This window comes from Myodes glareolus, chromosome 10, assembly GCF_982192425.1.
Source record: "Myodes glareolus chromosome 10, mMyoGla1.1, whole genome shotgun sequence".
NCBI classification, from domain to species: domain Eukaryota; kingdom Metazoa; phylum Chordata; class Mammalia; order Rodentia; family Cricetidae; genus Myodes; species Myodes glareolus.
In genome coordinates, this window is record NC_142035.1 from 78,650,988 (window position 1) to 78,657,568 (window position 6,581).

Here is a 6,581-nt window from a genome sequence, read left to right on the forward strand (position 1 = left end):
AGTTTAGAGAAGTTTAGTCAATTATCTATCTAGAACTTTTTTTAAGCTATAGCATAACACACAGAAACACTTCATAAACAAATGCATAATTTATATTTTAATATAAATAATTATAATTTAAATATCATGTGACATGCAAAATCTCCAATTTTATAGACTATTTTGATGAGTGACTATATGGTAATATAATTTAGAGAAAAATCTTATTCTTATTTGCAGTTAAAGTCTGTCTTCATTATTATCAGGTTTTCAATCTCTATAAAAGCTTTAGCTCAATTGTGAATCACTTGTAGAAGTCTGGAAATGTTTGATTCTCATAAAAGTCTTCTGTTGGGGCATTTAGGAAAGTAATGAAGAACTTGAAATTTGAAGAAGTTTCTTGTTTTATGAGTCTCTTTGGTATTTGCTCCGTTCACACATGGTCATTTAACGTAAATATAAGGACTTGAGACTAATTTAACTTTAAGACCATAGTTTTGCTCTCCTGAAGGGATGATGATTTTGAAATTCTCAACTGTCTGCTAAGAGATGGTTTTAAGAAACAAGAACATACAAAAGCATCAACTAAATAGGGATGTCAAGATGTAAACTGTGTATTCGTGCCTTCTAACTGCAGTTTTCCTTCCATGAATTCCTACCACAAAGTTGTAAAACTGCTTATTTATGTTGGAAACGGTTGCCTTTTGTATAGGAGGCAGATGGCATTTTCTTGGCACAGCAAAGAGTAAATTTGCAGAATTAGCAAAGGGGAAAGGCAATGGAGATATAGACAAATCTGTCTTTTCACGACACTTCTCTTGGCAACAGCTGCCACAAACTGCAGTTGCCTTGGCATGGCAGAGCCTATTTCCAGGTAAAAGAAGTCAGGTTCTGAAGAGACTCTATGAAGGACTGCAAAAGGAGGCACCTGTTCTGACTCATTGGTAAACAGGGACATACAGAGGAAAGCCTCCATGAGATGACAGAGGGCAGTTCTGCCTGCTACCCTGCATTGAAATAGAAATTTAGCAAGGCAAACCAGAGCAGTCATGATATGAAATTCACCTATTTTGTATTTTATTCTCACTGCTTAAAACGCTCTTACCATGCATTTGTCACAGACTAGGCAACCCAAAATTATAGTTGTGTTGCCGGAAGTATCCTGTTTTCTCTAAATGGAGTTTGAATGATACTATGTTATAAATGTTGGAAAGTAAGGAAGTTTCATAGAAACATGTCCTGAAACTGAGTTTTCATTGCAACCCAACACCAAAGTAGTGGAATTGAGGAGATGGAATTCACACACTCAGAAGTTCCACAATTGTTTTTTCCCATTATTGTGTTCAATGTACTTTTCTACCTTTAACCAAAATATATGTGATCAACAATAATCATTTACTTGATGAGGAAAATAACAAAACAAAAAACTTGTGAGAGGAGAGTGAAGTCAGCTATGTTTTAGAGTACACTTAGGTTTCCAGACTTCAGAAGGTGATTATGGACATGGTTGGTGTATTTCCTATATTCAAATGTGACACTAAGCATACAGTGACTTATAAATTTGTCCCATAGGATCTAGGGTATTGACTGGAGAGACCTAAATGTGGCCTTCAGTGCCTAAGTTCACAGGAGTTATTATATGATAATATTATCAACTACCAAAGAATTAGATTCAGGTACTATTTTGAGGATGTAACTGTCACAAGAAAATAAAATAAAATAAAAGAGAAGGCAGTAATGAGGAGAACAGTTGATTAAATAGGAAGGGGAAAGACCTAAGAGAAAGTAAGATCCAAAGACTTTCTATATCGGTGTGAAATAATCAAATATTTGATTTTAAAGTATTAAAAAACATCCTTTTTTGAAATTGGAACCTTGCAAATCTTTAGCTTTAGATATTAATAATTATCCAATATTTAGTACCTCTACTCTCCCATAAAAATAATTAGACTTTTTTTCTGTGTCTATGATGGTATGTGAGGCATATTCAAATCTGATTCCAAGTTACCATAAAATTCTTTCATTTTCCTCCCACCCAGCTACTTTTGAAAAACTAGGCGAGCCTGCTCAGTAAAGCAATTGATATTTGAAAAGTTTCTCTCTCTCTCTCTCTCTCTCTCTCTCTCTCTCTCTCTCTCTCTCTCTCTCTTTCTTTCAAGATCAATCAGTCCAACTCTAAGGCGAAACTGAAAGCTCTTTAGAGAGTCACTGGGTCTTCTTTCTATGGGGCTGTTGTGGAGGAATCCTGTATGGGGCTGCTAAAAAGACAAGTCCTGGAGAGTAAGTGGGAACGAAATGAAAACATAGCAGCGGGGCATCAGGCCTCATTTGTGCTCCTTTGAAACATAAAAGCAACACCCAGAGTAGTTCTGAATCCCTGAATGCTGATCACAATGCAGAAAATGAAAGCAGCATCCTCATTCCCCAGGAACTCATTCTTGCAGCTTGCAATCTGAGCAGTCACTGAAGGCAGAAGGCCTCCTGCATCCTTTCTCCTGTCATCCATTTTTCTCTGCTTCCCTCCCTTTCTCTCCTCCTCATTCCTTTTCCCATGGTCCCCATGCTCTCAATTTACTTAGAAAATCTTGTCTTTTTTTGTTTTCCATGTAGATCAGATCCATGTATGTCTCTCCTTTGGTCCTCATTGTTGTCTAGGATCTCTGGGACTGTGAATTGTAGGCTGATTTTCTTTGCTTTATGTCTAAAAACCATTTATGAGTGAGTACAAATGATATTTATCTTTCTGTGTCTGGGTTACCTCACTTAATATGATAACTCTGTCCTCCAGGTTAGTGAAGTTCTCTAAAGTCAACTTTAATTGGTCTGTTTTGGCTTAGTCGGGGCCATCTGCTGTGACTTCTCAGACTGTCTCATGGGTCTCCATTTTTTTCTCAGCATATCTGGTATTCTTCATTCCATATTTTGTTGCAAAAATTATTTGCATCCTAAATTTCTATATACATGCACTCATTTAATTTTATAGATACATTTTCACTAATAGAAAGGCTTTTCTAAAATCGAAGCATGTATTCTTAAGTTTTCTATCAGTGAAGAATAAAATGACCTTAAAAAAAAAAAACACCATCAGCAAAAGCCAAAACCCCAGCAAACAACAAATAACAGAAACAGTGTCTAAACAAAAGATCTGGATGTTGGTTATTCAGAACTAAAAACTTAGCTTAGAATGTAATTTTTTCTTATTTATTGATTTTATTGAGTCATCCATTTTTCTCTGCTTCCCTCCCTTTCTCTCCTCCTCATTCCTTTTCCCATGGTCCCCATGCTCTCAATTTACTTAGAAAATCTTGTCTTTTTTTGTTTTCCATGTAGATCAGATCCATGTATGTCTCTCCTTTGGTCCTCATTGTTGTCTAGGATCTCTGGGACTGTGAATTGTAGGCTGATTTTCTTTGCTTTATGTCTAAAAACCATTTATGAGTGAGTACAAATGATATTTATCTTTCTGTGTCTGGGTTACCTCACTTAATATGATGTTTTCTAGATCCATTCACTTGCCTACAAATTTCAAGATGCCATTATTTGTTGCTGCTGTGTAATACTCCATTGTGTAAATGGGCCACAATTTTCTTATCCATTCTTTGGTCTAGGGACATTTAGGTTGTTTACAGGTTCTGGCTATAACAAACAATGCTGTTAAGGTTTAGCACAGGTCCTTGTGGTACAATTGAGCATCCTTTGGGTATATACCTCAAAGTGATATTGCTGGGTTTTGCAGACAGAGGCCTGATTTCAAAAATATACAAAGAACTCAAGAAACTGGTCATTGAAAAATAAATAACCAAATACAAAATAGAGTACATACCGAGATAGAGAATTCTCAACAGAGGAATTTAAATGGCTGGAAGACACTTAATGAAATGCTCAACATCCTTAGCCATCAGAGAAATGCAAATCAAAACAATTCTGGGATTACATCTTACACCTGTAAGAATGGACGAGATCAAAAACATGGATGACAATTTATGCTGGAGAGGATGTGGGGATAAAGGAACACTCCTTCGTTTAGTATAAATTGGTGCAGCCCCTTTGAATATCAGTATAGTGATTTCTCAGAACATTAGGAAACAACCTTCCTCAAGAATATAATTTGTACATCAGTAAACTAATTTTAGTATGGGTTCCAACTTCTCAGGAAACAACAAACCTGCAGGTGGCATCCTCCACAACCAAAGCTCCCCCTTTCCAACCTGTAAAAAATTCAAGCAGTTGTGCTATATGCTGACAGTCAGCCCTTCCATTCAGAGACTGCAGCTCTCCAGTTGTTCTGATGATCAAAGAACATCTCTGTTCTGGAGACAACAGTCTGCATTCTTTCATTCCCAGCTCTCTTCCCCCAATCCCAACCATCGGGCTCTTAAGATATACAGTGGTATTTTGGAATAATTGACTTCATGGTATTTTATTTTGACCAAATTACAGTTTATAATTTTAGCCATCCTCACTGATAGTTATTGTAGAGTGGGCCTGCAAATATTTTCAGGGCCTAAGAGTTATTGTACATAAGGTCTCAGAGGACTCTATGGTATTGTCTTCTCCTAAGAAGATGAACGAACAATTAATTACAGGGGAACTTAACTCTCTGTGGTCTTTAAATAACTTGTCAGACACCTTTTAAATTTGCAGTGCTAATAATAATAATAGATATATGATATCCATGATTTTATAAATAGATAATACACAAAATATTTAAAAACTACTATAATCCCTTTAGATAATTGACCAATATGATATCCTCTCATTAGCTTTTGATTTTATAATTGCAACATTATCATTACAAGAAATGTATAATTAGGTTATTTTTTTCCACTTCTACTTCCTAAAACACTTTGAACTTTCTTAAATGTAGGTATTCTTGAATATCTAATAGTTAATTTTTGACCCAATTTCCTATTCCTTTGTAAGCTCCTGAGTCATGGATCCTTTGTTTCTCCAAGGTCGCTTTTTGGTCTACTATATTGGGTACTGGTTGCAGCAAAGTTTAGCTATGATTAAAAGTTTAAGATTGTGCTGCATCTAGTATCCTCTAGAAGAAGCAGGAATGCTGAAGGAGTCAATAATCCAATATTCATATGCAGTGAGGTTTGGGTTTAGAGTTTCCAGTTTGTTGAACATGTGCTGTGCTGGGAGAAAGATCTGCACTATCTCCACAGCAGTTGTGGTTCTACTGCACAAAACCTTACAGACCTTGTATTCCTTGTCTCTGAGGACTTCTCATTTTACCCTTTGAAATTCCCCCATACCATAGATTAGAAAAAGTAAAGATTTTTATGGAATCTTTAAGTTTTTTTAGGAAATAATCATGCAAAGTAGATGATGGAAACCTTTGATTTACAGTTTTAGCAGAAAGAAGTTATGGACAATACGGGGACATAGCACTCGTGACTGACACCTGAAGCGGGTAGGAGCTTTGGTGAGCTTGAGCCCATATCTTACGAGGCATGCAAAGATGTAAGTCAGTGACAGAACTCAATTAAATTGTAGGATTCCCTGCTTCTGATGGAAGTTTGGTTATTGAAATCAAACCATGTACACATATTTTTATGGGTAGAGGTGCTGGATGAGACTAATACAAAAAGAAAGCATTTTTTTCCCTCTTTTATACTGCCAATTTGTAACACGGACTCAAATTGTACCTTCAATGTTTGAAAGAGGTAATAGAATAGTCTAGTTGTTTCATTTCATGAATCTAGAGTAGTAAATTGAGAGCAAGTTTTGTTTTATGGGAAGACATAAAATGCCGAAATCAAGTTGTGGAATGTAGCATTAAAAAGACAACTTGAAGCTGAGTGTATTGAGGCTTTCTTCATTACTTTTATTTTTCTGAGGGAAAGTTGGTAAGCAAAGCTTGTGTTTGATGCTAAACAATATCTACAGGGGTTTTCCCTGTAGCTTTGAAATTTATACTCTTCCAAAAGGAGAAAATAGCTCATTATATTCCACCTGTTCAGCCATATGTTAATATAATGTGTGAAAAATGTTTGTGTTGATTTGATATTCTTTCTAAAGAAATGATCATTTAAAGCTAGATGACTTGTTTGTGCTGTACATGGATAGAATCAGAAAACTGGATTCAAAAGTAATGGTTCTTCTTGGACAAGGATGGCTTCTTAGTAAGAGAAAAAACAATGATTGTCTCATTCACCCAAGTAGAGAATGTTAGAGAAGAGGCTAAAATGCAAGACTTCAAATCTCCATTTTATCAAGAGTTCCACCAAACAAGGCACAGAGTCATTCTCCCAAAACCAAAAACAAACGAAGTGAAAATTATTAGTCTAATGTGAGACTGGGGATCTTTTCATTGGTGTTATTTTAATGGGTTTGACAAAATTCTCACTCTGAGCACTTATTTTTAAAAGTAACCAAATTTCAGGTGTCTGGGTGGATGGTAAAGAGCAATGGGCACCATTTACTTTATCTGTTGGAGATTGACATATGGAAATAATAGTAGTACACAAGTAATTTGAAGAAATCCATCACAGTGAAATTTAAAAATGGAAATTAAATGTTTTTCCATTAAAAATTTACATTGAATCTTCCATTTTTATGAGATTAATTTAACTCACAGAGAAGTTTCGCCATGC